This window comes from Atractosteus spatula, unplaced genomic scaffold, assembly GCF_055471065.1.
Source record: "Atractosteus spatula isolate fAtrSpa1 unplaced genomic scaffold, fAtrSpa1.hap1 Scaffold_147, whole genome shotgun sequence".
In the NCBI taxonomy this organism is placed as follows: Eukaryota; Metazoa; Chordata; class Actinopteri; order Semionotiformes; family Lepisosteidae; genus Atractosteus; species Atractosteus spatula.
In genome coordinates, this window is record NW_028296705.1 from 1 (window position 1) to 27,919 (window position 27,919).

The 27,919-nt window shown below is 48.2% G+C and overlaps 18 non-coding genes across 18 annotated transcripts; 9 read left to right on the forward strand and 9 right to left on the reverse strand.

The window, feature by feature from the left end:
* Positions 1-1,240: 1,240 nt before the first annotated feature.
* trnar-ucu (transfer RNA arginine (anticodon UCU)) lies at positions 1,241-1,333 on the reverse strand. Its single transcript has 2 exons — positions 1,297-1,333; positions 1,241-1,276 (listed from the first exon to the last, which is right to left on the reverse strand). It is a non-coding gene; the product is annotated as a tRNA-Arg (tRNA).
* A 217-nt stretch (positions 1,334-1,550) lies between these two features.
* On the forward strand, positions 1,551-1,623 carry trnav-uac (transfer RNA valine (anticodon UAC)). The gene has a single exon. It is a non-coding gene; the product is annotated as a tRNA-Val (tRNA).
* Positions 1,624-3,232: 1,609 nt separating this feature from the next.
* On the forward strand, positions 3,233-3,305 carry trnav-uac (transfer RNA valine (anticodon UAC)). Its single transcript has one exon. It is a non-coding gene; the product is annotated as a tRNA-Val (tRNA).
* A 1,307-nt stretch (positions 3,306-4,612) lies between these two features.
* On the reverse strand, positions 4,613-4,705 carry trnar-ucu (transfer RNA arginine (anticodon UCU)). The gene is made up of 2 exons: positions 4,669-4,705; positions 4,613-4,648 (listed from the first exon to the last, which is right to left on the reverse strand). It is a non-coding gene; the product is annotated as a tRNA-Arg (tRNA).
* Positions 4,706-4,922: 217 nt separating this feature from the next.
* On the forward strand, positions 4,923-4,995 carry trnav-uac (transfer RNA valine (anticodon UAC)). Its single transcript has one exon. It is a non-coding gene; the product is annotated as a tRNA-Val (tRNA).
* Positions 4,996-6,301: 1,306 nt separating this feature from the next.
* trnar-ucu (transfer RNA arginine (anticodon UCU)) lies at positions 6,302-6,394 on the reverse strand. The gene is made up of 2 exons: positions 6,358-6,394; positions 6,302-6,337 (listed from the first exon to the last, which is right to left on the reverse strand). It is a non-coding gene; the product is annotated as a tRNA-Arg (tRNA).
* A 217-nt stretch (positions 6,395-6,611) lies between these two features.
* trnav-uac (transfer RNA valine (anticodon UAC)) lies at positions 6,612-6,684 on the forward strand. Its single transcript has one exon. It is a non-coding gene; the product is annotated as a tRNA-Val (tRNA).
* Positions 6,685-8,293: 1,609 nt separating this feature from the next.
* trnav-uac (transfer RNA valine (anticodon UAC)) lies at positions 8,294-8,366 on the forward strand. The gene has a single exon. It is a non-coding gene; the product is annotated as a tRNA-Val (tRNA).
* A 1,307-nt stretch (positions 8,367-9,673) lies between these two features.
* On the reverse strand, positions 9,674-9,766 carry trnar-ucu (transfer RNA arginine (anticodon UCU)). The gene is made up of 2 exons: positions 9,730-9,766; positions 9,674-9,709 (listed from the first exon to the last, which is right to left on the reverse strand). It is a non-coding gene; the product is annotated as a tRNA-Arg (tRNA).
* A 226-nt stretch (positions 9,767-9,992) lies between these two features.
* trnav-uac (transfer RNA valine (anticodon UAC)) lies at positions 9,993-10,065 on the forward strand. Its single transcript has one exon. It is a non-coding gene; the product is annotated as a tRNA-Val (tRNA).
* Positions 10,066-11,372: 1,307 nt separating this feature from the next.
* trnar-ucu (transfer RNA arginine (anticodon UCU)) lies at positions 11,373-11,465 on the reverse strand. Its single transcript has 2 exons — positions 11,429-11,465; positions 11,373-11,408 (listed from the first exon to the last, which is right to left on the reverse strand). It is a non-coding gene; the product is annotated as a tRNA-Arg (tRNA).
* Positions 11,466-13,071: 1,606 nt separating this feature from the next.
* Positions 13,072-13,164, reverse strand: trnar-ucu (transfer RNA arginine (anticodon UCU)). The gene is made up of 2 exons: positions 13,128-13,164; positions 13,072-13,107 (listed from the first exon to the last, which is right to left on the reverse strand). It is a non-coding gene; the product is annotated as a tRNA-Arg (tRNA).
* A 226-nt stretch (positions 13,165-13,390) lies between these two features.
* Positions 13,391-13,463, forward strand: trnav-uac (transfer RNA valine (anticodon UAC)). Its single transcript has one exon. It is a non-coding gene; the product is annotated as a tRNA-Val (tRNA).
* Positions 13,464-14,770: 1,307 nt separating this feature from the next.
* On the reverse strand, positions 14,771-14,863 carry trnar-ucu (transfer RNA arginine (anticodon UCU)). Its single transcript has 2 exons — positions 14,827-14,863; positions 14,771-14,806 (listed from the first exon to the last, which is right to left on the reverse strand). It is a non-coding gene; the product is annotated as a tRNA-Arg (tRNA).
* A 1,606-nt stretch (positions 14,864-16,469) lies between these two features.
* Positions 16,470-16,562, reverse strand: trnar-ucu (transfer RNA arginine (anticodon UCU)). Its single transcript has 2 exons — positions 16,526-16,562; positions 16,470-16,505 (listed from the first exon to the last, which is right to left on the reverse strand). It is a non-coding gene; the product is annotated as a tRNA-Arg (tRNA).
* Positions 16,563-18,470: 1,908 nt separating this feature from the next.
* On the forward strand, positions 18,471-18,543 carry trnav-uac (transfer RNA valine (anticodon UAC)). Its single transcript has one exon. It is a non-coding gene; the product is annotated as a tRNA-Val (tRNA).
* Positions 18,544-19,850: 1,307 nt separating this feature from the next.
* On the reverse strand, positions 19,851-19,943 carry trnar-ucu (transfer RNA arginine (anticodon UCU)). The gene is made up of 2 exons: positions 19,907-19,943; positions 19,851-19,886 (listed from the first exon to the last, which is right to left on the reverse strand). It is a non-coding gene; the product is annotated as a tRNA-Arg (tRNA).
* A 217-nt stretch (positions 19,944-20,160) lies between these two features.
* trnav-uac (transfer RNA valine (anticodon UAC)) lies at positions 20,161-20,233 on the forward strand. Its single transcript has one exon. It is a non-coding gene; the product is annotated as a tRNA-Val (tRNA).
* Positions 20,234-27,919: the final 7,686 nt, after the last annotated feature.

The window sequence follows — 27,919 nt, forward strand, 5'->3', positions numbered from 1 at the left end:
AAATAGTAAAGATGTCTCTACCGTGAAATACTTGCAGCGTTAATGGTGTCAGAGCAAGGTGATCGCTCGGACGTGGTCTACTCCTGCCTCGTGTGCGACTGCGCTTCCTAGCAAACACAAAGGGGCTGCTGGTCTCTCTCAAGTTTTCCACAGTTCCTGTTCATCTCCCAGAATCACCAATGCACACACTGACTAGAAAAAGACATGAATATCACACAAGTTCCCCTTTTATGTTCTAAGTACATCAACATTCACTATTACCCCAAGACACAGAAAACCAGCATCTGCAGCCCCAAAAGATACTTCCAAGGGCCACAATGGATTCCCACGGGTCAGCAGTCCTTTTAGGTAACAAAGAGAGGGCGTTAGAAAGTCTATGACGCTACAAAGAAGAGCAGCTGCACATAGAAGAGGGATGCCACACATCCAATTTCCCAAATCTCTCTTTGGGCTATGTGGGGAGTCCTCCTGCAGGCTGCACCATGCATTCCCCTCATTTCAATAGCGGTTCACCAGGCCAGTTTCTATGGTCCTTGCCTAGAGCTAATCAAAGTCTCTGCACAGTACCTCCATTCCACTGCCAATGGCTCGCGTGATCTGCAGTTCCTGGACCCATGGTTCCTCTCCTGTGTGGTCTCGCAGCCTGCGGTTTCCCTTGCGCTGCCTGCCCTGGGTCGAGGGCTTTGCGGAAAGAGAGAGTGCCCCTCTATTCAGGCTCCCATCTTCTTAGCCCTTCCGTTAGCCACTCCCCCCCCCCACCCAGGGGGTTTTCCACTGCTTATCAGGAGGAGGCCTGGGTCGTTTGAGAACTGGGAGTATGCAGACCTTAGGTGTTATGGGCCCTATCACTTCTTTGTTTCCTGCCCCCTCCCCCTCTGCCCAAGGTGTGGTTCAAACTGGCTCAGCAGCCACTCACACCTCTGTGCCTCAGTACCTAAGGTGTGTTAATTGCTTCCTGTCAGGATGGCCAGTGTCTTCTTAACCTGTTGCTAATTGTGACCTGTTCGTCATCTGCATGAGGCGATCGTCAGTGCTCGCGGAACAAAAGAGAAGGGGGCGCTTTTAGGGCTTGGCGGTTGTGCTTCAACCAAAGCCATCTTCTGAGCACCTTAGAACACTCTCAGGCGCATCCAGTACACACCATAAGGAGAAACACGTTCCACAGCAGAGGGATGACACTTCTACTTGAAATGCGAGCTCTTTCAGAAAGAACGAGCACACTGCGAATTAGTGCAAAAGTCAACTCTGGTGGGACTCGAACCCACAACCTTTGAATGTTTTCACACACTCACCGTCTAGAAGTCCAATGCGCTATCCATTGCGCCACAGAGCCACTGCTCACCTCACCTTTCACCCGAACCTTTAACCCTACCGTTCTGTGACATCACCAGTTACTTTAGAATTCTACACATTCCTGTGTCCACAGCACGGAGGACAGTGTCCCAGATCTGAAGCAGGAAAATCAGACGCAATACAGATCGTATTGTACACTGTCACAAGAGGGGTTCCCGTGCGGATCCTATTCCTTCTGGAGGCAGACTCTGTCCTGAGGTTCCATAGTGTAGTGGTTATCACGTCTGCTTTACACGCAGTAGGGCCTGGGTTCGATCCCCAGTGGAACCAAGATCGTTGTTCCTCCTAACCCCGTCCCCCGAAAGCCATCGCATCCTTCCTTTAACGTGATGAGTAAAATAGTAAAGATGTCTCTACCGTGAAATACTTGCAGCGTTAATGGTGTCAGAGCAAGGTGATCGCTCGGACGTGGTCTACTCCTGCCTCGTGTGCGACTGTGCTTCCTAGCAAACACAAAGGGGCTGCTGGTCTCTCTCAAGTTTTCCACAGTTCCTGTTCATCTCCCAGAATCACCAATGCACACACTGACTAGAAAAAGACATGAATATCACACAAGTTCCCCTTTTATGTTCTAAGTACATCAACATTCACTATTACCCCAAGACACAGAAAACCAGCATCTGCAGCCCCAAAAGATACTTCCAAGGGCCACAATGGATTCCCACGGGTCAGCAGTCCTTTTAGGTAACAAAGAGAGGGCGTTAGAAAGTCTATGACGCTACAAAGAAGAGCAGCTGCACATAGAAGAGGGATGCCACACATCCAATTTCCCAAATCTCTCTTTGGGCTATGTGGGGAGTCCTCCTGCAGGCTGCACCATGCATTCCCCTCATTTCAATAGCGGTTCACCAGGCCAGTTTCTATGGTCCTTGCCTAGAGCTAATCAAAGTCTCTGCACAGTACCTCCATTCCACTGCCAATGGCTCTCGTGATCTGCAGTTCCTGGACCCATGGTTCCTCTCCTGTGTGGTCTCGCAGCCTGCGGTTTCCCTTGCGCTGCCTGTCCTGGGTCGAGGGCTTTGCGGAAAGAGAGAGTGCCCCTCTATTCAGGCTCCCATCTTCTTAGCCCTTCCGTTAGCCACTCCCCCCCCCCCACCCAGGGGGTTTTCCACTGCTTATCAGGAGGAGGCCTGGGTCGTTTGAGAACTGGGAGTATGCAGACCTTAGGTGTTATGGGCCCTATCACTTCTTTGTTTCCTGCCCCCTCCCCCTCTGCCCAAGGTGTGGTTCAAACTGGCTCAGCAGCCACTCACACCTCTGTGCCTCAGTACCTAAGGTGTGTTAATTGCTTCCTGTCAGGATGGCCAGTGTCTTCTTAACCTGTTGCTAATTGTGACCTGTTCGTCATCTGCATGAGGCGATCGTCAGTGCTCGCGGAACAAAAGAGAAGGGGGCGCTTTTAGGGCTTGGCGGTTGTGCTTCGACCAAAGCCATCTTCTGAGCACCTTAGAACACTCTCAGGCGCATCCAGTACACACCATTAGGAGAAACACGTTCCACAGCAGAGGGATGACACTTCTACTTGAAATGCGAGCTCTTTCAGAAAGAACGAGCACACTGCGAATTAGTGCAAAAGTCGACTCTGGTGGGACTCGAACCCACAACCTTTGAATGCCTTCACACACTCACCGTCTAGAAGTCCAATGCGCTATCCATTGCGCCACAGCTCACCTGACCTTTCACCCGAACCTTTAACCCTACCGTTCTGTGACATCACCAGTTACTTTAGAATTCTACACATTCCTGTGTCCACAGCACGGAGGACAGTGTCCCAGATCTGAAGCAGGAAAATCAGACGCAATACAGATCGTATTGTACACTGTCACAAGAGGGGTTCCCGTGCGGATCCTATTCCTTCTGGAGGCAGACTCTGTCCTGAGGTTCCATAGTGTAGTGGTTATCACGTCTGCTTTACACGCAGTAGGGCCTGGGTTCGATCCCCAGTGGAACCAAGATCGTTGTTCCTCCTAACCCCGTCCCCCGAAAGCCATCGCATCCTTCCTTTAACGTGATGAGTAAAATAGTAAAGATGTCTCTACCGTGAAATACTTGCAGCGTTAATGGTGTCAGAGCAAGGTGATCGCTCGGACGTGGTCTACTCCTGCCTCGTGTGCGACTGCGCTTCCTAGCAAACACAAAGGGGCTGCTGGTCTCCCTCAAGTTTTCCACAGTTCCTGTTCATCTCCCAGAATCACCAATGCACACACTGACTAGAAAAAGACATGAATATCACACGAGTTCCCCTTTTATGTTCTAAGTACATCAACATTCACTATTACCCCAAGACACAGAAAACCAGCATCTGCAGCCCCAAAAGATACTTCCAAGGGCCACAATGGATTCCCACGGGTCAGCAGTCCTTTTAGGTAACAAAGAGAGGGCGTTAGAAAGTCTATGACGCTACAAAGAAGAGCAGCTGCACATAGAAGAGGGATGCCACACATCCAATTTCCCAAATCTCTCTTTGGGCTATGTGGGGAGTCCTCCTGCAGGCTGCACCATGCATTCCCCTCATTTCAATAGCGGTTCACCAGGCCAGTTTCTATGGTCCTTGCCTAGAGCTAATCAAAGTCTCTGCACAGTACCTCCATTCCACTGCCAATGGCTCTCGTGATCTGCAGTTCCTGGACCCATGGTTCCTCTCCTGTGTGGTCTCGCAGCCTGCGGTTTCCCTTGCGCTGCCTGTCCTGGGTCGAGGGCTTTGCGGAAAGAGAGAGTGCCCCTCTATTCAGGCTCCCATCTTCTTAGCCCTTCCGTTAGCCACTCCCCCCCCCCCACCCAGGGGGTTTTCCACTGCTTATCAGGAGGAGGCCTGGGTCGTTTGAGAACTGGGAGTATGCAGACCTTAGGTGTTATGGGCCCTATCACTTCTTTGTTTCCTGCCCCCTCCCCCTCTGCCCAAGGTGTGGTTCAAACTGGCTCAGCAGCCACTCACACCTCTGTGCCTCAGTACCTAAGGTGTGTTAATTGCTTCCTGTCAGGATGGCCAGTGTCTTCTTAACCTGTTGCTAATTGTGACCTGTTCGTCATCTGCATGAGGCGATCGTCAGTGCTCGCGGAACAAAAGAGAAGGGGGCGCTTTTAGGGCTTGGCGGTTGTGCTTCGACCAAAGCCATCTTCTGAGCACCTTAGAACACTCTCAGGCGCATCCAGTACACACCATAAGGAGAAACACGTTCCACAGCAGAGGGATGACACTTCTACTTGAAATGCGAGCTCTTTCAGAAAGAACGAGCACACTGCGAATTAGTGCAAAAGTCAACTCTGGTGGGACTCGAACCCACAACCTTTGAATGTTTTCACACATTCACCGTCTAGAAGTCCAATGCGCTATCCATTGCGCCACAGAGCCACTGCTCACCTCACCTTTCACCCGAACCTTTAACCCTACCGTTCTGTGACATCACCAGTTACTTTAGAATTCTACACATTCCTGTGTCCACAGCACGGAGGACAGTGTCCCAGATCTGAAGCAGGAAAATCAGACGCAATACAGATCGTATTGTACACTGTCACAAGAGGGGTTCCCGTGCGGATCCTATTCCTTCTGGAGGCAGACTCTGTCCTGAGGTTCCATAGTGTAGTGGTTATCACGTCTGCTTTACACGCAGTAGGGCCTGGGTTCGATCCCCAGTGGAACCAAGATCGTTGTTCCTCCTAACCCCGTCCCCCGAAAGCCATCGCATCCTTCCTTTAACGTGATGAGTAAAATAGTAAAGATGTCTCTACCGTGAAATACTTGCAGCGTTAATGGTGTCAGAGCAAGGTGATCGCTCGGACGTGGTCTACTCCTGCCTCGTGTGCGACTGCGCTTCCTAGCAAACACAAAGGGGCTGCTGGTCTCTCTCAAGTTTTCCACAGTTCCTGTTCATCTCCCAGAATCACCAATGCACACACTGACTAGAAAAAGACATGAATATCACACAAGTTCCCCTTTTATGTTCTAAGTACATCAACATTCACTATTACCCCAAGACACAGAAAACCAGCATCTGCAGCCCCAAAAGATACTTCCAAGGGCCACAATGGATTCCCACGGGTCAGCAGTCCTTTTAGGTAACAAAGAGAGGGCGTTAGAAAGTCTATGACGCTACAAAGAAGAGCAGCTGCACATAGAAGAGGGATGCCACACATCCAATTTCCCAAATCTCTCTTTGGGCTATGTGGGGAGTCCTCCTGCAGGCTGCACCATGCATTCCCCTCATTTCAATAGCGGTTCACCAGGCCAGTTTCTATGGTCCTTGCCTAGAGCTAATCAAAGTCTCTGCACAGTACCTCCATTCCACTGCCAATGGCTCGCGTGATCTGCAGTTCCTGGACCCATGGTTCCTCTCCTGTGTGGTCTCGCAGCCTGCGGTTTCCCTTGCGCTGCCTGCCCTGGGTCGAGGGCTTTGCGGAAAGAGAGAGTGCCCCTCTATTCAGGCTCCCATCTTCTTAGCCCTTCCGTTAGCCACTCCCCCCCCCCACCCAGGGGGTTTTCCACTGCTTATCAGGAGGAGGCCTGGGTCGTTTGAGAACTGGGAGTATGCAGACCTTAGGTGTTATGGGCCCTATCACTTCTTTGTTTCCTGCCCCCTCCCCCTCTGCCCAAGGTGTGGTCCAAACTGGCTCAGCAGCCACTCACACCTCTGTGCCTCAGTACCTAAGGTGTGTTAATTGCTTCCTGTCAGGATGGCCAGTGTCTTCTTAACCTGTTGCTAATTGTGACCTGTTCGTCATCTGCATGAGGCGATCGTCAGTGCTCGCGGAACAAAAGAGAAGGGGGCGCTTTTAGGGCTTGGCGGTTGTGCTTCAACCAAAGCCATCTTCTGAGCACCTTAGAACACTCTCAGGCGCATCCAGTACACACCATAAGGAGAAACACGTTCCACAGCAGAGGGATGACACTTCTACTTGAAATGCGAGCTCTTTCAGAAAGAACGAGCACACTGCGAATTAGTGCAAAAGTCAACTCTGGTGGGACTCGAACCCACAACCTTTGAATGTTTTCACACACTCACCGTCTAGAAGTCCAATGCGCTATCCATTGCGCCACAGAGCCACTGCTCACCTCACCTTTCACCCGAACCTTTAACCCTACCGTTCTGTGACATCACCAGTTACTTTAGAATTCTACACATTCCTGTGTCCACAGCACGGAGGACAGTGTCCCAGATCTGAAGCAGGAAAATCAGACGCAATACAGATCGTATTGTACACTGTCACAAGAGGGGTTCCCGTGCGGATCCTATTCCTTCTGGAGGCAGACTCTGTCCTGAGGTTCCATAGTGTAGTGGTTATCACGTCTGCTTTACACGCAGTAGGGCCTGGGTTCGATCCCCAGTGGAACCAAGATCGTTGTTCCTCCTAACCCCGTCCCCCGAAAGCCATCGCATCCTTCCTTTAACGTGATGAGTAAAATAGTAAAGATGTCTCTACCGTGAAATACTTGCAGCGTTAATGGTGTCAGAGCAAGGTGATCGCTCGGACGTGGTCTACTCCTGCCTCGTGTGCGACTGTGCTTCCTAGCAAACACAAAGGGGCTGCTGGTCTCTCTCAAGTTTTCCACAGTTCCTGTTCATCTCCCAGAATCACCAATGCACACACTGACTAGAAAAAGACATGAATATCACACAAGTTCCCCTTTTATGTTCTAAGTACATCAACATTCACTATTACCCCAAGACACAGAAAACCAGCATCTGCAGCCCCAAAAGATACTTCCAAGGGCCACAATGGATTCCCACGGGTCAGCAGTCCTTTTAGGTAACAAAGAGAGGGCGTTAGAAAGTCTATGACGCTACAAAGAAGAGCAGCTGCACATAGAAGAGGGATGCCACACATCCAATTTCCCAAATCTCTCTTTGGGCTATGTGGGGAGTCCTCCTGCAGGCTGCACCATGCATTCCCCTCATTTCAATAGCGGTTCACCAGGCCAGTTTCTATGGTCCTTGCCTAGAGCTAATCAAAGTCTCTGCACAGTACCTCCATTCCACTGCCAATGGCTCTCGTGATCTGCAGTTCCTGGACCCATGGTTCCTCTCCTGTGTGGTCTCGCAGCCTGCGGTTTCCCTTGCGCTGCCTGTCCTGGGTCGAGGGCTTTGCGGAAAGAGAGAGTGCCCCTCTATTCAGGCTCCCATCTTCTTAGCCCTTCCGTTAGCCACTCCCCCCCCCCCACCCAGGGGGTTTTCCACTGCTTATCAGGAGGAGGCCTGGGTCGTTTGAGAACTGGGAGTATGCAGACCTTAGGTGTTATGGGCCCTATCACTTCTTTGTTTCCTGCCCCCTCCCCCTCTGCCCAAGGTGTGGTTCAAACTGGCTCAGCAGCCACTCACACCTCTGTGCCTCAGTACCTAAGGTGTGTTAATTGCTTCCTGTCAGGATGGCCAGTGTCTTCTTAACCTGTTGCTAATTGTGACCTGTTCGTCATCTGCATGAGGCGATCGTCAGTGCTCGCGGAACAAAAGAGAAGGGGGCGCTTTTAGGGCTTGGCGGTTGTGCTTCGACCAAAGCCATCTTCTGAGCACCTTAGAACACTCTCAGGCGCATCCAGTACACACCATTAGGAGAAACACGTTCCACAGCAGAGGGATGACACTTCTACTTGAAATGCGAGCTCTTTCAGAAAGAACGAGCACACTGCGAATTAGTGCAAAAGTCGACTCTGGTGGGACTCGAACCCACAACCTTTGAATGCCTTAACACACTCACCGTCTAGAAGTCCAATGCGCTATCCATTGCGCCACAGCTCACCTGACCTTTCACCCGAACCTTTAACCCTACCGTTCTGTGACATCACCAGTTACTTTAGAATTCTACACATTCCTGTGTCCACAGCACGGAGGACAGTGTCCCAGATCTGAAGCAGGAAAATCAGACGCAATACAGATCGTATTGTACACTGTCACAAGAGGGGTTCCCGTGCGGATCCTATTCCTTCTGGAGGCAGACTCTGTCCTGAGGTTCCATAGTGTAGTGGTTATCACGTCTGCTTTACACGCAGTAGGGCCTGGGTTTGATCCCCAGTGGAACCAAGATCGTTGTTCCTCCTAACCCCGTCCCCCGAAAGCCATCGCATCCTTCCTTTAACGTGATGAGTAAAATAGTAAAGATGTCTCTACCGTGAAATACTTGCAGCGTTAATGGTGTCAGAGCAAGGTGATCGCTCGGACGTGGTCTACTCCTGCCTCGTGTGCGACTGCGCTTCCTAGCAAACACAAAGGGGCTGCTGGTCTCCCTCAAGTTTTCCACAGTTCCTGTTCATCTCCCAGAATCACCAATGCACACACTGACTAGAAAAAGACATGAATATCACACGAGTTCCCCTTTTATGTTCTAAGTACATCAACATTCACTATTACCCCAAGACACAGAAAACCAGCATCTGCAGCCCCAAAAGATACTTCCAAGGGCCACAATGGATTCCCACGGGTCAGCAGTCCTTTTAGGTAACAAAGAGAGGGCGTTAGAAAGTCTATGACGCTACAAAGAAGAGCAGCTGCACATAGAAGAGGGATGCCACACATCCAATTTCCCAAATCTCTCTTTGGGCTATGTGGGGAGTCCTCCTGCAGGCTGCACCATGCATTCCCCTCATTTCAATAGCGGTTCACCAGGCCAGTTTCTATGGTCCTTGCCTAGAGCTAATCAAAGTCTCTGCACAGTACCTCCATTCCACTGCCAATGGCTCTCGTGATCTGCAGTTCCTGGACCCATGGTTCCTCTCCTGTGTGGTCTCGCAGCCTGCGGTTTCCCTTGCGCTGCCTGTCCTGGGTCGAGGGCTTTGCGGAAAGAGAGAGTGCCCCTCTATTCAGGCTCCCATCTTCTTAGCCCTTCCGTTAGCCACTCCCCCCCCCCCACCCAGGGGGTTTTCCACTGCTTATCAGGAGGAGGCCTGGGTCGTTTGAGAACTGGGAGTATGCAGACCTTAGGTGTTATGGGCCCTATCACTTCTTTGTTTCCTGCCCCCTCCCCCTCTGCCCAAGGTGTGGTTCAAACTGGCTCAGCAGCCACTCACACCTCTGTGCCTCAGTACCTAAGGTGTGTTAATTGCTTCCTGTCAGGATGGCCAGTGTCTTCTTAACCTGTTGCTAATTGTGACCTGTTCGTCATCTGCATGAGGCGATCGTCAGTGCTCGCGGAACAAAAGAGAAGGGGGCGCTTTTAGGGCTTGGCGGTTGTGCTTCGACCAAAGCCATCTTCTGAGCACCTTAGAACACTCTCAGGCGCATCCAGTACACACCATAAGGAGAAACACGTTCCACAGCAGAGGGATGACACTTCTACTTGAAATGCGAGCTCTTTCAGAAAGAACGAGCACACTGCGAATTAGTGCAAAAGTCGACTCTGGTGGGACTCGAACCCACAACCTTTGAACATCTTCACACACTCACCGTCTAGAAGTCCAATGCGCTATCCATTGCGCCACAGAGCCACTGCTCACCTCACCTTTCACCCGAACCTTTAACCCTACCGTTCTGTGACATCACCAGTTACTTTAGAATTCTACACATTCCTGTGTCCACAGCACGGAGGACAGTGTCCCAGATCTGAAGCAGGAAAATCAGACGCAACAGCTGGAATACAGATCGTATTGTACACTGTCACAAGAGGGGTTCCCGTGCGGATCCTATTCCTTCTGGAGGCAGACTCTGTCCTGAGGTTCCATAGTGTAGTGGTTATCACGTCTGCTTTACACGCAGTAGGGCCTGGGTTCGATCCCCAGTGGAACCAAGATCGTTGTTCCTCCTAACCCCGTCCCCCGAAAGCCATCGCATCCTTCCTTTAACGTGATGAGTAAAATAGTAAAGATGTCTCTACCGTGAAATACTTGCAGCGTTAATGGTGTCAGAGCAAGGTGATCGCTCGGACGTGGTCTACTCCTGCCTCGTGTGCGACTGCGCTTCCTAGCAAACACAAAGGGGCTGCTGGTCTCTCTCAAGTTTTCCACAGTTCCTGTTCATCTCCCAGAATCACCAATGCACACACTGACTAGAAAAAGACATGAATATCACACAAGTTCCCCTTTTATGTTCTAAGTACATCAACATTCACTATTACCCCAAGACACAGAAAACCAGCATCTGCAGCCCCAAAAGATACTTCCAAGGGCCACAATGGATTCCCACGGGTCAGCAGTCCTTTTAGGTAACAAAGAGAGGGCGTTAGAAAGTCTATGACGCTACAAAGAAGAGCAGCTGCACATAGAAGAGGGATGCCACACATCCAATTTCCCAAATCTCTCTTTGGGCTATGTGGGGAGTCCTCCTGCAGGCTGCACCATGCATTCCCCTCATTTCAATAGCGGTTCACCAGGCCAGTTTCTATGGTCCTTGCCTAGAGCTAATCAAAGTCTCTGCACAGTACCTCCATTCCACTGCCAATGGCTCTCGTGATCTGCAGTTCCTGGACCCATGGTTCCTCTCCTGTGTGGTCTCGCAGCCTGCGGTTTCCCTTGCGCTGCCTGTCCTGGGTCGAGGGCTTTGCGGAAAGAGAGAGTGCCCCTCTATTCAGGCTCCCATCTTCTTAGCCCTTCCGTTAGCCACTCCCCCCCCCCCACCCAGGGGGTTTTCCACTGCTTATCAGGAGGAGGCCTGGGTCGTTTGAGAACTGGGAGTATGCAGACCTTAGGTGTTATGGGCCCTATCACTTCTTTGTTTCCTGCCCCCTCCCCCTCTGCCCAAGGTGTGGTTCAAACTGGCTCAGCAGCCACTCACACCTCTGTGCCTCAGTACCTAAGGTGTGTTAATTGCTTCCTGTCAGGATGGCCAGTGTCTTCTTAACCTGTTGCTAATTGTGACCTGTTCGTCATCTGCATGAGGCGATCGTCAGTGCTCGCGGAACAAAAGAGAAGGGGGCGCTTTTAGGGCTTGGCGGTTGTGCTTCGACCAAAGCCATCTTCTGAGCACCTTAGAACACTCTCAGGCGCATCCAGTACACACCATAAGGAGAAACACGTTCCACAGCAGAGGGATGACACTTCTACTTGAAATGCGAGCTCTTTCAGAAAGAACGAGCACACTGCGAATTAGTGCAAAAGTCAACTCTGGTGGGACTCGAACCCACAACCTTTGAATGTTTTCACACACTCACCGTCTAGAAGTCCAATGCGCTATCCATTGCGCCACAGAGCCACTGCTCACCTCACCTTTCACCCGAACCTTTAACCCTACCGTTCTGTGACATCACCAGTTACTTTAGAATTCTACACATTCCTGTGTCCACAGCACGGAGGACAGTGTCCCAGATCTGAAGCAGGAAAATCAGACGCAACAGCTGGAATACAGATCGTATTGTACACTGTCACAAGAGGGGTTCCCGTGCGGATCCTATTCCTTCTGGAGGCAGACTTGGTCCTGAGGTTCCATAGTTTAGTGTTTATCACGTCTGCTTTACACGCAGTAGGGCCTGGGTTTGATCCCCAGTGGAACCAAGATCGTTGTTCCTCCTAACCCCGTCCCCCGAAAGCCATCGCATCCTTCCTTTAACGTGATGAGTAAAATAGTAAAGATGTCTCTACCGTGAAATACTTGCAGCGTTAATGGTGTCAGAGCAAGGTGATCGCTCGGACGTGGTCTACTCCTGCCTCGTGTGCGACTGCGCTTCCTAGCAAACACAAAGTGGCTGCTGGTCTCCCTCAAGTTTTCCACAGTTCCTGTTCATCTCCCAGAATCACCAATGCACACACTGACTAGAAAAAGACATGAATATCACACGAGTTCCCCTTTTATGTTCTAAGTACATCAACATTCACTATTACCCCAAGACACAGAAAACCAGCATCTGCAGCCCCAAAAGATACTTCCAAGGGCCACAATGGATTCCCACGGGTCAGCAGTCCTTTTAGGTAACAAAGAGAGGGCGTTAGAAAGTCTATGACGCTACAAAGAAGAGCAGCTGCACATAGAAGAGGGATGCCACACATCCAATTTCCCAAATCTCTCTTTGGGCTATGTGGGGAGTCCTCCTGCAGGCTGCACCATGCATTCCCCTCATTTCAATAGCGGTTCACCAGGCCAGTTTCTATGGTCCTTGCCTAGAGCTAATCAAAGTCTCTGCACAGTACCTCCATTCCACTGCCAATGGCTCTCGTGATCTGCAGTTCCTGGACCCATGGTTCCTCTCCTGTGTGGTCTCGCAGCCTGCGGTTTCCCTTGCGCTGCCTGTCCTGGGTCGAGGGCTTTGCGGAAAGAGAGAGTGCCCCTCTATTCAGGCTCCCATCTTCTTAGCCCTTCCGTTAGCCACTCCCCCCCCCCCACCCAGGGGGTTTTCCACTGCTTATCAGGAGGAGGCCTGGGTCGTTTGAGAACTGGGAGTATGCAGACCTTAGGTGTTATGGGCCCTATCACTTCTTTGTTTCCTGCCCCCTCCCCCTCTGCCCAAGGTGTGGTTCAAACTGGCTCAGCAGCCACTCACACCTCTGTGCCTCAGTACCTAAGGTGTGTTAATTGCTTCCTGTCAGGATGGCCAGTGTCTTCTTAACCTGTTGCTAATTGTGACCTGTTCGTCATCTGCATGAGGCGATCGTCAGTGCTCGCGGAACAAAAGAGAAGGGGGCGCTTTTAGGGCTTGGCGGTTGTGCTTCGACCAAAGCCATCTTCTGAGCACCTTAGAACACTCTCAGGCGCATCCAGTACACACCATAAGGAGAAACACGTTCCACAGCAGAGGGATGACACTTCTACTTGAAATGCGAGCTCTTTCAGAAAGAACGAGCACACTGCGAATTAGTGCAAAAGTCGACTCTGGTGGGACTCGAACCCACAACCTTTGAACATCTTCACACACTCATCGTCTAGAAGTCCAATGCGCTATCCATTGCGCCACAGAGCCACTGCTCACCTCACCTTTCACCCGAACCTTTAACCCTACCGTTCTGTGACATCACCAGTTACTTTAGAATTCTACACATTCCTGTGTCCACAGCACGGAGGACAGTGTCCCAGATCTGAAGCAGGAAAATCAGACGCAACAGCTGGAATACAGATCGTATTGTACACTGTCACAAGAGGGGTTCCCGTGCGGATCCTATTCCTTCTGGAGGCAGACTCTGTCCTGAGGTTCCATAGTGTAGTGGTTATCACGTCTGCTTTACACGCAGTAGGGCCTGGGTTCGATCCCCAGTGGAACCAAGATCGTTGTTCCTCCTAACCCCGTCCCCCGAAAGCCATCGCATCCTTCCTTTAACGTGATGAGTAAAATAGTAAAGATGTCTCTACCGTGAAATACTTGCAGCGTTAATGGTGTCAGAGCAAGGTGATCGCTCTGACGTGGTCTACTCCTGCCTCGTGTGCGACTGCGCTTCCTAGCAAACACAAAGGGGCTGCTGGTCTCTCTCAAGTTTTCCACAGTTCCTGTTCATCTCCCAGAATCACCAATGCACACACTGACTAGAAAAAGACATGAATATCACACAAGTTCCCCTTTTATGTTCTAAGTACATCAACATTCACTATTACCCCAAGACACAGAAAACCAGCATCTGCAGCCCCAAAAGATACTTCCAAGGGCCACAATGGATTCCCACGGGTCAGCAGTCCTTTTAGGTAACAAAGAGAGGGCGTTAGAAAGTCTATGACGCTACAAAGAAGAGCAGCTGCACATAGAAGAGGGATGCCACACATCCAATTTCCCAAATCTCTCTTTGGGCTATGTGGGGAGTCCTCCTGCAGGCTGCACCATGCATTCCCCTCATTTCAATAGCGGTTCACCAGGCCAGTTTCTATGGTCCTTGCCTAGAGCTAATCAAAGTCTCTGCACAGTACCTCCATTCCACTGCCAATGGCTCTCGTGATCTGCAGTTCCTGGACCCATGGTTCCTCTCCTGTGTGGTCTCGCAGCCTGCGGTTTCCCTTGCGCTGCCTGTCCTGGGTCGAGGGCTTTGCGGAAAGAGAGAGTGCCCCTCTATTCAGGCTCCCATCTTCTTAGCCCTTCCGTTAGCCACTCCCCCCCCCCCACCCAGGGGGTTTTCCACTGCTTATCAGGAGGAGGCCTGGGTCGTTTGAGAACTGGGAGTATGCAGACCTTAGGTGTTATGGGCCCTATCACTTCTTTGTTTCCTGCCCCCTCCCCCTCTGCCCAAGGTGTGGTTCAAACTGGCTCAGCAGCCACTCACACCTCTGTGCCTCAGTACCTAAGGTGTGTTAATTGCTTCCTGTCAGGATGGCCAGTGTCTTCTTAACCTGTTGCTAATTGTGACCTGTTCGTCATCTGCATGAGGCGATCGTCAGTGCTCGCGGAACAAAAGAGAAGGGGGCGCTTTTAGGGCTTGGCGGTTGTGCTTCGACCAAAGCCATCTTCTGAGCACCTTAGAACACTCTCAGGCGCATCCAGTACACACCATAAGGAGAAACACGTTCCACAGCAGAGGGATGACACTTCTACTTGAAATGCGAGCTCTTTCAGAAAGAACGAGCACACTGCGAATTAGTGCAAAAGTCAACTCTGGTGGGACTCGAACCCACAACCTTTGAATGTTTTCACACACTCACCGTCTAGAAGTCCAATGCGCTATCCATTGCGCCACAGAGCCACTGCTCACCTCACCTTTCACCCGAACCTTTAACCCTACCGTTCTGTGACATCACCAGTTACTTTAGAATTCTACACATTCCTGTGTCCACAGCACGGAGGACAGTGTCCCAGATCTGAAGCAGGAAAATCAGACGCAACAGCTGGAATACAGATCGTATTGTACACTGTCACAAGAGGGGTTCCCGTGCGGATCCTATTCCTTCTGGAGGCAGACTTGGTCCTGAGGTTCCATAGTTTAGTGTTTATCACGTCTGCTTTACACGCAGTAGGGCCTGGGTTTGATCCCCAGTGGAACCAAGATCGTTGTTCCTCCTAACCCCGTCCCCCGAAAGCCATCGCATCCTTCCTTTAACGTGATGAGTAAAATAGTAAAGATGTCTCTACCGTGAAATACTTGCAGCGTTAATGGTGTCAGAGCAAGGTGATCGCTCGGACGTGGTCTACTCCTGCCTCGTGTGCGACTGCGCTTCCTAGCAAACACAAAGTGGCTGCTGGTCTCCCTCAAGTTTTCCACAGTTCCTGTTCATCTCCCAGAATCACCAATGCACACACTGACTAGAAAAAGACATGAATATCACACGAGTTCCCCTTTTATGTTCTAAGTACATCAACATTCACTATTACCCCAAGACACAGAAAACCAGCATCTGCAGCCCCAAAAGATACTTCCAAGGGCCACAATGGATTCCCACGGGTCAGCAGTCCTTTTAGGTAACAAAGAGAGGGCGTTAGAAAGTCTATGACGCTACAAAGAAGAGCAGCTGCACATAGAAGAGGGATGCCACACATCCAATTTCCCAAATCTCTCTTTGGGCTATGTGGGGAGTCCTCCTGCAGGCTGCACCATGCATTCCCCTCATTTCAATAGCGGTTCACCAGGCCAGTTTCTATGGTCCTTGCCTAGAGCTAATCAAAGTCTCTGCACAGTACCTCCATTCCACTGCCAATGGCTCTCGTGATCTGCAGTTCCTGGACCCATGGTTCCTCTCCTGTGTGGTCTCGCAGCCTGCGGTTTCCCTTGCGCTGCCTGTCCTGGGTCGAGGGCTTTGCGGAAAGAGAGAGTGCCCCTCTATTCAGGCTCCCATCTTCTTAGCCCTTCCGTTAGCCACTCCCCCCCCCCCACCCAGGGGGTTTTCCACTGCTTATCAGGAGGAGGCCTGGGTCGTTTGAGAACTGGGAGTATGCAGACCTTAGGTGTTATGGGCCCTATCACTTCTTTGTTTCCTGCCCCCTCCCCCTCTGCCCAAGGTGTGGTTCAAACTGGCTCAGCAGCCACTCACACCTCTGTGCCTCAGTACCTTAGGTGTGTTAATTGCTTCCTGTCAGGATGGCCAGTGTCTTCTTAACCTGTTGCTAATTGTGACCTGTTCGTCATCTGCATGAGGCGATCGTCAGTGCTCGCGGAACAAAAGAGAAGGGGGCGCTTTTAGGGCTTGGCGGTTGTGCTTCGACCAAAGCCATCTTCTGAGCACCTTAGAACACTCTCAGGCGCATCCAGTACACACCATAAGGAGAAACACGTTCCACAGCAGAGGGATGACACTTCTACTTGAAATGCGAGCTCTTTCAGAAAGAACGAGCACACTGCGAATTAGTGCAAAAGTTGACTCTGGTGGGACTCGAACCCACAACCTTTGAATGTTTTTACACACTCACCGTCTAGAAGTCCAATGCGCTATCCATTGCGCCACAGAGCCACTGCTCACCTCACCTTTCACCCGAACCTTTAACCCTACCGTTCTGTGACATCACCAGTTACTTTAGAATTCTACACATTCCTGTGTCCACAGCACGGAGGACAGTGTCCCAGATCTGAAGCAGGAAAATCAGACGCAACAGCTGGAATACAGATCGTATTGTACACTGTCACAAGAGGGGTTCCCGTGCGGATCCTATTCCTTCTGGAGGCAGACTTGGTCCTGAGGTTCCATAGTTTAGTGTTTATCACGTCTGCTTTACACGCAGTAGGGCCTGGGTTTGATCCCCAGTGGAACCAAGATCGTTGTTCCTCCTAACCCCGTCCCCCGAAAGCCATCGCATCCTTCCTTTAACGTGATGAGTAAAATAGTAAAGATGTCTCTACCGTGAAATACTTGCAGCGTTAATGGTGTCAGAGCAAGGTGATCGCTCGGACGTGGTCTACTCCTGCCTCGTGTGCGACTGCGCTTCCTAGCAAACACAAAGTGGCTGCTGGTCTCCCTCAAGTTTTCCAAAGTTCCTGTTCAACTCCCAGAATCACCAATGCACACACTGACTAGAAAAAGACATGAATATCACACGAGTTCCCCTTTTATGTTCTAAGTACATCAACATTCACTATTACCCCAAGACACAGAAAACCAGCATCTGCAGCCCCAAAAGATACTTCCAAGGGCCACAATGGATTCCCACGGGTCAGCAGTCCTTTTAGGTAACAAAGAGAGGGCGTTAGAAAGTCTATGACGCTACAAAGAAGAGCAGCTGCACATAGAAGAGGGATGCCACACATCCAATTTCCCAAATCTCTCTTTGGGCTATGTGGGGAGTCCTCCTGCAGGCTGCACCATGCAATCCCCTCATTTCAATAGCGGTTCACCAGGCCAGTTTCTATGGTCCTTGCCTAGAGCTAATCAAAGTCTCTGCACAGTACCTCCATTCCACTGCCAATGGCTCGCGTGATCTGCAGTTCCTGGACCCATGGTTCCTCTCCTGTGTGGTCTCGCAGCCTGCGGTTTCCCTTGCGCTGCCTGTCCTGGGTCGAGGGCTTTGCGGAAAGAGAGAGTGCCCCTCTATTCAGGCTCCCATCTTCTTAGCCCTTCCGTTAGCCACTCCCCCCCCCCCACCCAGGGGGTTTTCCACTGCTTATCAGGAGGAGGCCTGGGTCGTTTGAGAACTGGGAGTATGCAGACCTTAGGTGTTATGGGCCCTATCACTTCTTTGTTTCCTGCCCCCTCCCCCTCTGCCCAAGGTGTGGTTCAAACTGGCTCAGCAGCCACTCACACCTCTGTGCCTCAGTACCTAAGGTGTGTTAATTGCTTCCTGTCAGGATGGCCAGTGTCTTCTTAACCTGCTGCTAATTGTGACCTGTTCGTCATCTGCATGAGGCGATCGTCAGTGCTCGCGGAACAAAAGAGAAGGGGGCGCTTTTAGGGCTTGGCGGTTGTGCTTCGACCAAAGCCATCTTCTGAGCACCTTAGAACACTCTCAGGCGCATCCAGTACACACCATAAGGAGAAACACGTTCCACAGCAGAGGGATGACACTTCTACTTGAAATGCGAGCTCTTTCAGAAAGAACGAGCACACTGCGAATTAGTGCAAAGGTCGACTCTGGTGGGACTCGAACCCACAACCTTTGAATGCCTTCACACACTCACCGTCTAGAAGTCCAATGCGCTATCCATTGCGCCACTGCTCACCTGACCTTTCACCCGAACCTTTAACCCTACCGTTCTGTGACATCACCAGTTACTTTAGAATTCTACACATTCCTGTGTCCACAGCACGGAGGACAGTGTCCCAGATCTGAAGCAGGAAAATCAGACGCAATACAGATCGTATTGTACACTGTCACAAGAGGGGTTCCCGTGCGGATCCTATTCCTTCTGGAGGCAGACTCTGTCCTGAGGTTCCATAGTGTAGTGGTTATCACGTCTGCTTTACACGCATTAGGGCCTGGGTTTGATCCCCAGTGGAACCAAGATCGTTGTTCCTCCTAACCCCGTCCCCCGAAAGCCATCGCATCCTTCCTTTAACGTGATGAGTAAAATAGTAAAGATGTCTCTACCGTGAAATACTTGCAGCGTTAATGGTGTCAGAGCAAGGTGATCGCTCGGACGTGGTCTACTCCTGCCTCGTGTGCGACTGCGCTTCCTAGCAAACACAAAGGGGCTGCTGGTCTCCCTCAAGTTTTCCACAGTTCCTGTTCATCTCCCAGAATCACCAATGCACACACTGACTAGAAAAAGACATGAATATCACACGAGTTCCCCTTTTATGTTCTAAGTACATCAACATTCACTATTACCCCAAGACACAGAAAACCAGCATCTGCAGCCCCAAAAGATACTTCCAAGGGCCACAATGGATTCCCACGGGTCAGCAGTCCTTTAAGGTAACAAAGAGAGGGCGTTAGAAAGTCTATGACGCTACAAAGAAGAGCAGCTGCACATAGAAGAGGGATGCCACACATCCAATTTCCCAAATCTCTCTTTGGGCTATGTGGGGAGTCCTCCTGCAGGCTGCACCATGCATTCCCCTCATTTCAATAGCGGTTCACCAGGCCAGTTTCTATGGTCCTTGCCTAGAGCTAATCAAAGTCTCTGCACAGTACCTCCATTCCACTGCCAATGGCTCGCGTGATCTGCAGTTCCTGGACCCATGGTTCCTCTCCTGTGTGGTCTCGCAGCCTGCGGTTTCCCTTGCGCTGCCTGTCCTGGGTCGAGGGCTTTGCGGAAAGAGAGAGTGCCCCTCTATTCAGGCTCCCATCTTCTTAGCCCTTCCGTTAGCCACTCCCCCCCCCCCACCCAGGGGGTTTTCCACTGCTTATCAGGAGGAGGCCTGGGTCGTTTGAGAACTGGGAGTATGCAGACCTTAGGTGTTATGGGCCCTATCACTTCTTTGTTTCCTGCCCCCTCCCCCTCTGCCCAAGGTGTGGTTCAAACTGGCTCAGCAGCCACTCACACCTCTGTGCCTCAGTACCTAAGGTGTGTTAATTGCTTCCTGTCAGGATGGCCAGTGTCTTCTTAACCTGCTGCTAATTGTGACCTGTTCGTCATCTGCATGAGGCGATCGTCAGTGCTCGCGGAACAAAAGAGAAGGGGGCGCTTTTAGGGCTTGGCGGTTGTGCTTCGACCAAAGCCATCTTCTGAGCACCTTAGAACACTCTCAGGCGCATCCAGTACACACCATAAGGAGAAACACGTTCCACAGCAGAGGGATGACACTTCTACTTGAAATGCGAGCTCTTTCAGAAAGAACGAGCACACTGCGAATTAGTGCAAAAGTCGACTCTGGTGGGACTCGAACCCACAACCTTTGAATGTCTTCACACACTCACCGTCTAGAAGTCCAATGCGCTATCCATTGCGCCACAGAGCCACTGCTCACCTCACCTTTCACCCGAACCTTTAACCCTACCGTTCTGTGACATCACCAGTTACTTTAGAATTCTACACATTCCTGTGTCCACAGCACGGAGGACAGTGTCCCAGATCTGAAGCAGGAAAATCAGACGCAATACAGATCGTATTGTACACTGTCACAAGAGGGGTTCCCGTGCGGATCCTATTCCTTCTGGAGGCAGACTCTGTCCTGAGGTTCCATAGTGTAGTGGTTATCACGTCTGCTTTACACGCAGTAGGGCCTGGGTTCGATCCCCAGTGGAACCAAGATCGTTGTTCCTCCTAACCCCGTCCCCCGAAAGCCATCGCATCCTTCCTTTAACGTGATGAGTAAAATAGTAAAGATGTCTCTACCGTGAAATACTTGCAGCGTTAATGGTGTCAGAGCAAGGTGATCGCTCGGACGTGGTTTACTCCTGCCTCGTGTGCGACTGCTCTTCCTAGTGTTAGAAAGTCTTTGACGCTACAAAGAAGAGCAGCTACACATAGAGGACCCCTATCAATTCTTTGTTTCCTGCCACCTCCACCTCTGCCCAAGGTGTGGTTCAAACTGGCTCAACAGCCACTCACACCTCTGTGCCTCAGTACCTAAGGTGTGTTAATTGCCTCCTGTCAGGATGGTCAGTGTGTTCTTATCCTGTTTCTAATTGTGCCCTGCTGTTGTTTGTTGTCTGCCTCAGAAAACTTGAAGTGTAAAATCTTGGGGTGGAGGCATACATTTCACAATCCTGGCTACTAACGCAACTTAATTAATCACAGCCTGTTCCTCCTTCTACAGTTTGCATTCTGTGACAATCTCAAATTCAAGCCACAGAGCTGTCTAAACCTTTACTCAGTGCGGTATGAGGTTTGATGTAAACTGTATTGACGGGAAAGTGTATTTTAAGGCCCACTGCCTAATGCCCTTACATTTCACTTAGGCGCTCGTTAGTGATCGCGGAAAAATAGAGAAGAAGGCACTTTTAGGGCTGGGGTCTTGGGTTTGCGCAGCCAAGTGGCATAAGGTGCTGATTTTTAGGTTTCAGGGGGGTGGGCTCGAATTCCACCGGTGTCAGAGCGCATTGCATCGCACGGGATGTGTTTTAAAGCAACTTCACAGAAAAATATCAGAAACAAGAGAGCCATGTAGAATCTTTCTAAAAGGAGGGCTTCTACACCAGGGAGGCTTTGCGTTTCTTTGGTCTTTCAGAGTCTTCGGGGCATTTTTTAAACTGCTGGTTAGATGACGCGATCAAGCTATCTAGTCACCAGGAATGATCCATTCAAACGCCAAAGTAGTGCATGGTAGTAGGTGACGGGGCAGAGAAGAAAAAAAGAACACTCCACAAGACTAAGCAGTCAGTAAAATAGTTTTTATTTGATTTCAGTTTGCCTCCCGACCTTTCTCTATTATGTCTTTAAATAAAATAAATGCAGTCTGACTACACCACCCTCAATACAGGTGAGGGAACTTTTTCTTATAATGCTCAGGTTCTTTTACTCCGCTGACCCATACTAATTCACAGGCAAGACACCAACTTGACTTAATCAGACATGTATTCAATTCAGATACACCAAACAACTCCTGCTACTGTAAGACTAAGAAGCAAATGCTTAAAATTAGATAGCGAAACAACCCACTTGCTCCTGAAGGACTGAATGCGTCGACCAAATCCATTTGTTGAGCACCTTAGAAGACTCTCAGATGCATCAAGTACGCACCATAAGGAGAAAGGCAAGTAACAGCAAACGGTGACACTTCTACTTGAAATACAAGCTCTTTAAGAAGAGCAAAGACACTGCAAGTTAGTGCAGAAGGTAACTCTGGGGGTATTTGAACCCACACCCTTTAGATGCCTTTTTTAACATCAATGTTCAGAAATCTAATGAGCTATTCATTGCCCCACAGAGCAATGCCTTTCCTGGTTTTTCACCTGACCTTTTAAACTTACCATTCTGTGACCTCACCAGTTACTTTAGAATTCTGTAAGCAGTTTTAATGTCTACTTTTGACGCAGAAGAGCCTGTTCAATCCCTGGTGTGAGCATGTTTGTTGCTCGTCATAACATTTTAATTCCATTTTAATCTCCACTGTCCAATCACATTACATCACAATCAGATGCTGATTAGTTCTTGAAGAAAAAGATAAGAAGGCACTTTCATGAGTGTACCTCAGGCTTAGTGTGGCCCAGTGGTCACGTTTGCTAGTTTTTTAACTTTAGTTCCTTCAAGTTAATGGGTTGGAATCCAACCACTGCCAAAGCACATTGCAATGCAAAGAAGCATTTTAATGATACTGTGCAGAAAAACGAATGAAAACAGAAAAAAGCCTGAAAGAAAGAAATCTTTTACACTCGTGAAAGCATGCAAATTTTGCATTTGTTAGATTACACATGTAATAATAATAATAATAATAATTTCTTACACGTATATAGCCCTTTTCTGGACACTCCACTCAAAGTGCTTTACAGGTATTGGGGATGCCCCTCCACCAATGCACAGCATCCACCTGGATGATGTGACGGCAGCCATAGTGCACCAGAATGCTCCCCACACATCAGCTATCAGTGGGGAAGAGAACAGAGTGATGAAGCCAATTCATAGATGGGGATTCTTAGGGGGCCATGATTGGTAAAGGCCAATGGGACGCTGGAGTTCCACCCCTATTCTTTTCAAGAAAAGCCCCAGGATTTTTAATGACCACTGAGAGGCAGGACCTTGACTTTACAACTCATCTAAAGAACAGCACCATTTTACAGTATAGTATCCCGCTCACTATACTGGGCCATTAGGACCCACACAGACAGCAGGGTGAGCACCCCCTGCTAGCCACACTAACACCTCTTCCAGCAGCAACTAGCTTTTTCCAGGAAGTCCCCCATTCAATTACTGACTAGGCTCACAACTGCTTAGCTTTAGGGGGTTGCCATTTTTGAGATGCAGGGTGATATGGCTTCTGGCGTTTACAGTACTCTATATAACTCTTAAAGGCTTTTAAAACATCTTGAACAAATTTTCTCATCACCAGAAATGATGCTTTCAAATACAGTTAGTATTGGAAGGTTGTATTTGCTCCTAACAAGTTCCAGATTTTCCAATTTCCTATGACAAAAGTTTAAGAGAGATTATCGCTCTCTACAGACAACAACAAAAAAACACAAGAAACACAAGGGACGTGTATTTATTGTGAGTCCAAGTTGGGCAGCACACACTTAAGGGTCTTTGCTGCAAGTGGATCCCCAATGTCACCACACCCCTTTCAGACCACTGGGCAAATTTTCTGCTCTACCATTGGAGCTAATTCCCCTTTTCATGTACTCTCCTCTGAGAGTAGTGCTGTATATGGCCCCCCTCCGGGCCTCTCTTCCATAGTAATACACTAAATGAGAGCCTTTTGGACTTTTTACCTGCCTTGTTATTGTTTTTGACACATTCCATCTAAATAATAGCTCGACTGAGGGTCTCTGACCCATATTATTTGCAGTTCCCAAAGCCCAGAGACCAGTCCGCCCAAGCTACACCACCCTTGACCAGTCCCCTGTACCAGCTCCACTCACTGTTTTGTCACTGTCTCAGCCCTGGCCTGTCACATGGACTTAGGTCATCATGGTATGGACAGATGCCTTATGGGAATAGGAGTTCTACTGCTACTAAGTCCCTTATGGGTAGTATCAGTGCCAGGATACCCTTCAATTTTGTGTCAGTTTTACAATATCTGTGTTGGTGTGACAGATGCACACCAACCTCTGTCAGTGTCTAGGTTCTGTAGTGTCCTCACTGCCATAGCAGCCACAGGCTAGGACTCTGGTACCTTCTGGTATCTCCTGAACCATAGCAGACACCTATCTCTATGGGCAGTGTACAGCACACATTTTACAAAGACTTCTGAGCCTTGGCTCAGCAAAGTCTTCACCTTTTGTGGTAGATACCCACATCTCTTGGTCTTTGACCTGAGTTTAACAAAAAAGTTTCAAGGAGAAATTCTTATATGCTACATAGTCCTATCTGTTCTGTTCTATATCATGTCCTATAAAAGAAAATCCAACGTGTTTCACCATTTCCAAATCTGTTCAGTCTTGTTATCTAGGTATGCTTCCTTCTGTCTCCCTGAGGAAGAAAGACAGCACAGTTCTTCGGTTGTCTGTAACATCCTTTTCAGTCTCCAGAGTCCTACACAACTTGTTCTTTTGTACTCCCTGGATAAGCTCTACAAAAATACAGGATAGAAAAAGAAAAGAGCCCCCATGTCTCCTTGCTCCAGCCTCTGAAATCTACTCTTCAGTGGCCAAAGCTTATATATCCCCTCTCAGACCAGAACTCTAGGGTTTGAATAAGGGGCCAGGGTCTCAAGGTGATCACAACAGGGAAGGAGTAAAGGGGAGACAGGCATCTTTCAAACCAAATAACTGTTAATGATCAGGAGGCACAGAGCACTGTCCCAGCTTCTCCAGGATAATCAGGTAGGATGCCTGGAAGGAGGTGTCAATGAAATACTGATCACACTGTACGGTGCCTCACTACGTTAGTGCATTGTAATGTGCAGGGCAATATGTACAAATTGCAAATACCTAACAATGAATTATCTGATTGCAAATATTGACAGTAGTATAGCAATGCACTGTAATATTGGTTGAAATCATAAGTGACAACAAAGGCAACCGCTGAGCTTGGATGAAAAGTGGCCTGTGGAAAAAGTGTTTACCCCAGTCTATGGAAGTAGGCATGAGAAGTTCAGTAAAGTCAGTTCACTCTGATAATCACACCATGTGGTGACAGTAGCCCAGGCAGCAGGAAGTGAATGTGTCAAACCAGTTTCTCAGTATCTGAGAACAGACAATGCTCTTCTGGATCTGAAGAGGTTTGTCCAAATGTAGGAGAGCTGAAGAGCCTTGATAGTTGTAACAGTTTATTAAGTATAGTTGTATAGCTATAGTTGTTGTTAAGGATTGTTGTAACAGTTTATTAAGCACTGGAAGTCTCAGGACATTCAAAGACATGACAGAGAACTGGTGTTTTAAGGTTTTATGCTTCTCTGCAACTTTGAACCTGGTGATTTGTGGTAAGCTTCCCCACGTTGTCTGAGAGATCTAAATGATGTGTCAACATAAACACTCAAACACACACTTAGATCCTCTTCTCGCTCTAAGCTTCCCCATTTGTTTTTAAAGTTTGTGCTTTCTACTGTTGTGGAATTTTATCGAAGAAGAGCCAGGAGAGGTATTCTCATTCACTCAGTAAGGTATTTATTCATATTGCAATATGGGAAAAAGCCATCGCCCGTCTGTGCAGAGAAGTGAAAGCTGATTCAAAAGCAAGCAGGGAGAGCCCTTGTTTTATATCTTTTTTAAGCTAATGCAACACTTCAAGGACAGGCAAAGCAGTAATTTTCCATTCCTTATAGGTTTCTGCTTTAAGCAAAGAAGAGCAGTTATTCAAATAGTTTCTCATACTCCCTTCTTCAAGCAGCAGAGATAAACATTATTAAAACATCCCGTGCCCTTGACGAGTTGGGTGCTATCACACTTTGTTCTAAGTATCCAGCTGCTTCTGCAGCACAGCTCTGTCCGTAAACAACATTTTTAGGATAAAACACCTTTTCTCAGTAACTTTCCATTACACTACCTACAGAACTAAGTGCATTTGTCTATACTAATAATAATCTGTCAGGTGTTAGACCAGTCTTGAATTTTATCTAAAAAAAATATTTTCATTTGCTGCTTCTATGGTATATGCAAATCCTCTTAATCAGGTGTCATCTGAAAAGTTGACTAGTTTAATAACTATCCATATCCATATCAAAATCCATATCTTTGGCATACATTAGGAATTAGCAGAGGTCTTAGTACATATCCCTGTGGTACATATCCCTCACCCCAATTTGAGCATTCTTCATTTATCTTTTTCCTTTATCTACATCTCCTGGTTTCCATTTCAGTAAATTTTTTGTGTGTCATTGGAGGAAAGCCTCAGTCGATGTATTTAACTATGACTAAACTTTTGGGAATAATTTAATTCCATTCATATATTGTTCTTTACAGAATCAGGTACACACAGTAGAAGAGAGAGTAGAGTACTTTACTTTATAAGAGTATAAACTTATTTTTCCTATGAGAAAATCCAATCTGCTATAGAGTAATTTATTTGGTTACTATGAACCAAAAGACAATACAGTAAATCCTAAAATCTTACAAATGCTTATATTAAATGAGGCATCATAGAAACAAAAAAACAGAAAGCAAGACTGTTGAGACCCCAAGTTTCTAGGGGTAAAGGGGTGTAACATTTAGGATGGATTTGGATGCAGGTGGATTTCTGGTGAGGACTTAGCAAGCGTGACAACAAGTTTGGTGCAAAAAGGATTTATTTTAAAGTGAATACGTGAGTGGTACGTAATAGGACACAATAACACACAGGGAAAGGGAACTAGAGTGGTGCAAAGAGAAGAAAATAACAAACAAAATGGAGCTGGCTAATAAAATGAGGGGAAGCTGATCTAACTACAAAACAAAACCCGAAGCATTCGGTCTTCTGTGTCTTCTAACACCCTAGCTAAACCTTCAGTAACTACTCAAAACCATACAAGACAAAAGGCACTCACCCGCCCTAAACTAGTGTTACTAATACAAAGATCAACTACGTGTGTACAATGTACCCAACAACCTAAACTAACCCTTAACACAAAAGTTCACACAAATACACAAGTGACTATGAATACAAATAAGTGAAAACAAAAGAAGACACAAGGAATAGGATACAAAGGAGCACAGAGGTTGATATAACACGTTTGGGCAAGGTAATGGCGAAATAAAGGAAAATACAAACAAACAAACGTACAAGGAGACAAATATAAAACAACAAAGCCGAAGCTGTACGAAAACACACACACACAAAGCGAAACGAACGAAAATGGAGAAGCGAAGCCGAAGCAAAACGAAAGTGAAATGAAGCTGAGCCGAGCAGAACCAAAGTCAAGCGAAAGGGCCCTTCATTCTGAAAACCTCCAAGTTAAATATTGAATAAGCTGACTTCTGGTTGGCCGAGAAGCTGATTGATGATGATGTAATACGGAAACAATGGTGTAATGATGGACCAGTGGGGAGGGAGAACAATCAAAGTCAGGAAGTGTGGAACATAGCGACAAAAACACACATGGACCACACACTGGAACGTAACAAAGACAATGAAAATAAAATGAAATAATTGCAGGTAAAATAGTAAAAAAATAAGGGACTGTTTTACTGAGAACGAAAAGAGAGTCACATACACCAACCATTTGCATTTACAATACCTGCTGAACATATTGGGATAGCAATTTGTATTTGTGATTATGAGATCCATATGAATGAGTACAATATATGTATTATTTTGCCAATTCCAGGCAAACGTGACCATCTTACAACAAAATCATAGTTGGTGTTCGACACAGTAACCATAACATCTAGAAAACGTTCACTTTAAATGCATTTCAGAAATTAAAAGTCACTGCAGAAACTTTGACGTCTTGTCTGTTCTTGGCATCTTCTTCCTTTAATTTTCTCTTCTGCTGTAAAATGCTGCTCAATTGGATTTTAATCTGGAGATCGGCTTGGCCAGTCTAAGGCATTCTAACATTTTTTCTGATAATATATAATATAATGTTTTTTAGCTCAAGTGAGCCATGTATGACATTATCTCCTCCATGCCTCTCAGATGAGCCAGTGTTTTTGGAAGATTTGCAATTCTTTTTTCTCCACACCCTAACTTCTCCATCACTTTGGTAGAGGTCTATCTTGGTCTCATATGTCCATGAAACATTATTCCAATGTTTTGTCTTAGTGTTTCCAACCAATCAGTACTACCGTGATAGGTTTAAATCATGTGATATATCCTTCTGCTGTCTTACTTTTCTAGGAACTTTGGTTTTAATAATAATAACTTTTATCTATAAAGCAAATTTCCAAACTCAAAGATGCTGTACATTGTGAGTAAAGAAAA